Below are 6,802 nucleotides of genomic sequence, written 5' to 3'. Positions count from 1 at the left end.
ATCGGAATTTCGTTTGAAATTTGTATTTGCAACATCGAAATTTCAATCTAATAGCAGACTTAATGCACAGGACCCAAACAAAGTCCCATTGTAAATAGGGGTCGATCTATATGCATCTCACTATATTGATTGTACTACCAGCACCATGTCTCAGCTACTTGGATGTACTTGCTTTTAAAAATGGTTTTTCTTCTGGTTGATATGAAAAAGAAAACATACATTTGATGTTAAATACACATCAGGTTAAGTATTCCAAGAAGAGCTTGCTTGCCAGCTTATCCAAGACCCAAGAGCGCCAGTTTGAAGACCCTAAGTACTGAGAAATAAAAAATAAAGGACCATACCATTGGTGAAAATCTACGCATCTGGAGTGTGGATGGAGCTAAGGAGGGAAAGAAAGGACCGTTAAACAAAGATGTAAGCAGTGGATAAGGATGGGATTTTTAACTCCGTATACTAATTACAATCAAACGGTGTCAATTGAAAGGTGAGGATTTAATTATAAATATAATTTTTCAATGTTGCAAATTTACAAAAAGTAACCCCTCTTACCCTTTCAACCCAAATCCCAAATGTTGATAACGAAAAGACGGAAAAAGAAGAAGAAGACCTCCATGGGGAAGGAGATGATAGGCATAAAATTCCATTCTTAAATAATCTTCATTTTTCAATAATCAGAGAAGTTCATAAAAGATATTTGTTGATCAAACCCAAATATTTAACAAAGCAAAGAGCAAGATTGATGTTTGAGAACTCACCCAATTTTTTTTTGGGTAATTTTCATCTGGACCCCCTGAGGTTTGGTCTATGTCATTTTTAGTCCAAAAAAACTGAAACTTTGCATCTGCCTCCCCTGTACTAAAGAAAAAGTCAATTTAAGGACAAATTATCACTTCTATGACAAATTTGCCCTTATTTTTTTTTTTTTTTTAATTTAAACAAAACATGAAAAATAAAAATGAAAAATAAAAATTCAAATTCAAATTCAAATCTTTGAACCAGAGAAATACGATTGTTAGCATTCGAAATCAAAAGAGTTGTTTAAGATCAAAACATCATGCCATTCGAAACCAAAAGAGTTGTTTAAGATCGAAACATCATGCCCTTGAACCTCGCATCGAAGCTCTGCCACTTGAAGTTTTCTTAACCCTTCGAGCCATGGAATCACATCTTTCTTATCGTCGGACGTTTCAGATTTGTCTTCTTATCATCTTTCGCCATGAACCGGTGTTTGAGGTCATGATATTCTGTTTACAGTTCTGTGGCGTCAAAAGATGAAGATAAGTGTTTCGATTAATGGCACATGCCAACAACAGCTTCTCCCAAATCCCCAATGATTGCTTCACAACATCTTCGACTTTAGCCATGGTTTCTCATATCTGACGCTCCATCAACCTTTCTGCAATTCGTAGATAATTTTTTTTTTCAAAACTAGGGTTTTTTCCCTTTGTATTTCTCTTCGGATTTCTTCGTCACTTAATGAAAATTTACCTTTTTCAAATCCTTGAATCTTGTTTCAACTTACCAGTTTTCCAAAGTAGTTTTCCAAAGTAGTCCAGTGAAGCAAGAGAGCTTTAAGCTAGGGATTCAAAGTTAAATGAGTTGAATGAAGAAACATTCAAGTGTTTGATGTTCTTAGACGGTTGCTTTGTGGTGTTTCGCTACAGTTCTGAAAAACTGGATTTCGAGAATCACAAATGAATATTAACATAAATTTTATTTTTTATTTTTGTTTAAATTTAAAAAAAGGTAAATTTATCATGAAAGTGATAATTTGTCCATAAATTGACTTTTTCTATAGTACAGGGAGGCAGATGCAAAGTTTCAGTTTTTTTGGACTAAAAATGACATAAACCAAACCTCAGGGGGTCCAGATGAAAATTACCCTTTTTTTTTTTTTTTTTTGGGTAAAACCAAAGCATCAACACCCATTCATCAACATTCATCCTTTATTATATGAAATTTTCTACAAACCATGATCTGAATATTTTGAAATCTGGGACGTTATGTTCTTTGTCAAGGCAGCAACCTGGAAGAATAAAACCAACAAGTTCTCTCAAAAGATGAACCAGTTTTCTCTCCCACCAGTTTGTTCCCAAGGTGTGGATTTTCTGGGTCTTTCCTCCATTTGCTTGATAGATATCAATTTGCCAAAACAAGGTCCATACAATTCGATCTAGCGCTTGCAAAATAAGTGATTAAAGTTTGGTAGAATCAGGGTTTATTTTCGTAAATTTGCAAAATTAAAAAACTTAGTAGTGTAAAAAAAAAGTTACATTTACAATTAAACCCCCATAATTTCAAATACTTCAATTAACACCATTCAAGACGTAAGAACATTTGTTTACACTTTTGGTACAGTCATCATTATGGAACAGCAGTATCCTGCCTTTATGGTAATAAATCTATACTCATGTAAGAACACCAAACAAAGAAACTAAATGTTATTAGTGTAAGCCAGACTCACCTCTTACATGGGCAATGAAAGAAGACACTCTGGTTTTGGATTTCAATGCAGCTTATGAGATAATGTTAAATTCTGATGGGGAAGAATAATCTCTAATCAGCACTTGACCGTCCATAAGCAGCGTTTCATAATTGAACAAGATTGACACTTCCAAAGAGTCCAAATTATATGATCAAATGAAAGTAGTAAATGATGAAGAGATGGACAGCAAAAACAAGATTGCAGTTAGATCCATGTCTATTAACAAGTTGTATCACATTTCCACAGTTCTCCACTTGACCAAAGAAATCACAGAAGATTTTGCTGCACAATGTAAAATGTCTACAATCTTACAAAATTGTGACGACTGAGGATGATGAATGCCCTTGCAGAACAGAGCACAAGAGTTTTGCATACATTGATATTTTAAATAAAAACAATTAAAAAAAAGGGGAAGAAAGGAGGGGTCAGACTGAAATGCAAATCATTCAGCACAGCACACTCCATCGGAGCTTGAAACATCTGCTAACCTGTATTTATCTTTTTCATTACTTCCTTAAGTGTTAATACATGAATGTATGAAGATGATGGAAATCTGAGTCCTAATTCATGCGACTTGTTACACCAACAATTTGGAAAGTGAAAAACATTGAACTGAAAAAAGGCATAAATGGAATTGTGATTCTCTCCTGACTACAAAAGAGTGCTGCCCTCCGCTTCCCTTCATCAGAATTGCAAGATGCGGCAATTTTAATTCTCGATCGTTGAAAATGATCATGTGGAACTTAAATGAAAAGAACCAGAGTTGAACCCAAGTTGAACAAACCCACTTGTGTAGCACCAAGATCTATTTCAAAAAATGATTCTTCAAACCCAACAACAGAATACTGATAAGAAAAGCTGGGACAACAGAGACTGCAACTCTGGCTAGCAGAGAAGAGGGACAATAAAAATTCAAGAAACGTAGAAGAAACTGGAATCAGATCATCATGCTTCAAGCGACAAATAGGCTCAACTCAACCAATCTATAAATAAGAGGGCATTTAAGATGTCAATATAATCCTAACAGATACCCAAACAAATTTTCAAGAAAATCCAAGTACTGAAAATAAATCTAGGGAGAAGTTTTCAATTGCTTAGAACAATGGATCAGATTCCTGGCTTGGATTCTCAAAAGAGAAAAATAGCTTAGTGTCATCAGAGTCGAGCAGTCGGGGAAAGAATCATCACTTCCATCCATTATATACAATCTCACTTTTCATCCCAAATTAAAATTATAACTCATATAACACAAATGATTTTTCTTCATGTAAAAGCAAAGATGACGAAAGAGATACAAAAGAGGACAGTCAAACCTCAAAATCCAATGAATCGAATAAAAAGCAATGTAAAGAGTCACCACAGCCACAGATCTTTCTGTGAAAATCATCATTGAAAGACAGGAGAAAATGTGACAGAAAAGCCAAACTTACAAACCACAAGTAGAGGAAAGTAAGCATTAAAATTCTGTTTTGATTGATTTTAGGGGGAGAAACAAGACTGACTTGAAAAGAACAATTTTGACAATCTGATTTGATAACCCTCGGGTATGGAAGCCCTCTGGGACCAGATGCCATGTTCCCTCTCGCAGTCTCCCCCATATAACCCATACTGTCAAAGCACTTCACCCCTCATTAAGTAGAAATATGAAAAAGAATCAAGACCCTAGAAATCTCTCAGTGCAAGTGTATTCCCTCTTTGGATTGTCAGCTTCATTCTCTTTTTTCATCCTGAGCCATGTTGGTGGTTTGAAAGAATCTTTATCTAAAACACCTCACTTCAACACAAGTGGTCAGGTACAACTCAGGTTCAACTTGGGTTCCCTTCAATTAAGTGGAAGAACTCTTCACCAATCAATTCAGATTTAACCATGCCGCATTGCACAGCCCCAATAATGGGAAGCACAAGCAGCAAAACTACCATTAAAGGACCAAAATTTGGGACGACATTAAGCATGCACTAAGTCACCAATCAACCACCAACTGGGGCAGAAATGGAATAAAAAATTATGGTAACATACTAAACAAACAGACATCCTTTACTAAGAATGGATTACAAGAACCAGCAAAAACATACCCATATATCAAAACTGCATACAATAATTGATGCATTGGCATGATGAAGGATCTCACTGATGCATCTGAACACACATGCAATACAGTTTCAACGCCAACAGGATATCATAAAGGATAAAAATTGATACGTTTTACCTGGAGTATACAATATAAAGAAGTTATTTCTTTCTACCCTGTCTGGCTCAGACCAATAATTTGGCATCAACACACTGCTCACACATATAAAGGGTCAGTGCTTGAATTGATCTCCATTGATAACAGGTGTAAGCATTGGATTCTGGAAAAAAGGCATATTAAACCATTCAAATTCAGTCATAACTTTGACCAGCTGCAGAAATATATAAAGATAACCAAAAGACTCAACAAGAATTAATAGATGTAAGCAACAGCCTCACGTCACCTCTTCCATACGTAGGAAGAGGACTGGAAAGACTGTTGCTTTGAAATTCAATGTAGCTTAGGAAATAATGTTAAGTACTGACGGGGAAGAATAATCTCTAATCAGCACTTGACCGTCCATAAGCAGTACAAGATGAACAAAAGCCACATTTAGACAAACATTGTATGATCCAGCAGGAGAGGGAGGAATCTAATATCTTAGGTAGTGATGGAAGAACAAAAAAGGTGGTAGGCATATTCCACGTTTGAAAACAAGTGGTTTGAGACTTTTAAAGTCATCAGCTGGAGCAAAGGAAAAAGGTAGTTTCCAAAGACAACATTTTACCAGTCAGCGTAAAATATGGATGAGATTGTAAGAATTACAGGTGGAGGAATCCCCTCAGAGACTGAATTAGAAAAGACAAAATATTCAAGAGTTGTTGGGATCAGACTGACGTGCAAAAATATCATTCAGCATAGCCCAACCATGGAGCTTCTGCATAAACATGATTTAATTTTCATCACTTCCCAAATAACACATTCGAATGGGGAACAAATCAAATTTTAACACAAATCACCGATATACATAAAAAGAACAGAACATATTACAATGGAAGAGAACACTGATACGATGCTTAGCTTCCACAGGCAAAGCTGAAGATCTGCCAAAAACACTCAAAACTCATAGCAAGAACTCTCCTCAGAAAACCTTAATTGAAAATTTCCGAACATATTAAAAAAATTCTAAGATATGACTAACAATTAACTAAGGGCTACTAAAATTTACATTTTTAAAGAACATTACCATGAAATGACTAACTTGAGCCAATGACACCAAATCACTATTTCAACCGAAAGCGATCCAGAACATAAAATGCACCCACAGGAATCCACAAAATAAAATCAAAATACAGCAAACTTAAAGTTAAAATTTTGATCTAGCGACCTGTAGCATACCTCTTAACACCCAGTACAGTAGAAGGTCAGCCTTTTATACTAGGATATTGCAAGAACAAGGAAAAGAAAAACAGAGCAAATAGAAAGAAATCAACCAAAAAAAAAAAAAAACCAGCAAAGATTAAAGAATTTCAACCCTTTTCGGATCATTAAACCATATAAAGACCTCTACTATGAAGCAACAAAGAAAAGTCGCTCTCCCCAACCTTACTGTCGCATAGCTGTTTAAGGAGAACTCTTTTTTTTTTTTTTTTTTTTTTGGGAAAATTAAGGAGATCTCTCTAGAGAGAATGGGGGCTAAATCAAATGTTCTCCAAAAACTCACATGAACAAAATTAAGCTCTTGTCAATGAAGGATCCCCCAGAGGCTAACACGCAAGCTTGATATCTACTTGCTGTTTTCTGAAGGATCATTAATCGACGAGAGCTTCTCTGCGCTCCATTTGCGGCTCCAACACCATCTCTCACGCTCTCCTTCCCTCCCTGGTCCCTCGATGCTGCTCTTATATAAATGGTAAACCGTCCATAGATGGTTTGATGTTCAGAATCTGACCGTCCGTATTAGGGCTACGGTTTGGCTTAGGTTGTTACTTCTGGTTCAGAGATACATGGTAAGCAAAGCAATTCCAGAGAAAATATCCGGGTTTTACTCTTTTCACTCAACGGCTGCAGGGGTAGGGTAGGGTGTGCCGGGCTCTTCAAAACTAAGTGTAACAGGGTCCGGCTGGGTTGGGTTTTTGTTATTTCAAGTTCAGATCTATGTCCATTCTTATCTTACCCTGATTTTAATTAAAGCCAATGATTATTGTTTCTGACCCTACGCCCTGCAAGGCCAAATCAAGCTCATTCTCGCCCTGATTGGCCATGTCCCTAGTCCTAATTGGCCCTATCCCTTGTCCTAACCCTG

At 36.3% G+C, this 6,802-nt stretch overlaps 2 non-coding genes across 2 annotated transcripts; both read right to left on the bottom strand.

Moving 5' to 3' along the window:
• Positions 1-3,590: 3,590 nt before the first annotated feature.
• Positions 3,591-3,682, bottom strand: LOC149005545 (small nucleolar RNA Z103). The gene has a single exon (XR_016170036.1). It is a non-coding gene; the product is annotated as a small nucleolar RNA Z103 (small nucleolar RNA).
• Positions 3,683-5,377: 1,695 nt separating this feature from the next.
• Positions 5,378-5,471, bottom strand: LOC149005544 (small nucleolar RNA Z122). Its single transcript, XR_016170042.1, has one exon. It is a non-coding gene; the product is annotated as a small nucleolar RNA Z122 (small nucleolar RNA).
• Positions 5,472-6,802: the final 1,331 nt, after the last annotated feature.

Source organism: Hakea prostrata, chromosome 9 (assembly GCF_041222555.1).
Source record: "Hakea prostrata isolate BN-2017 chromosome 9, UWA_Hpros_2, whole genome shotgun sequence".
NCBI classification, from domain to species: Eukaryota; Viridiplantae; Streptophyta; class Magnoliopsida; order Proteales; family Proteaceae; genus Hakea; species Hakea prostrata.
Note: the sequence above shows the minus strand (reverse complement) of the source record. Positions and strands in the feature narration are given on the sequence as shown.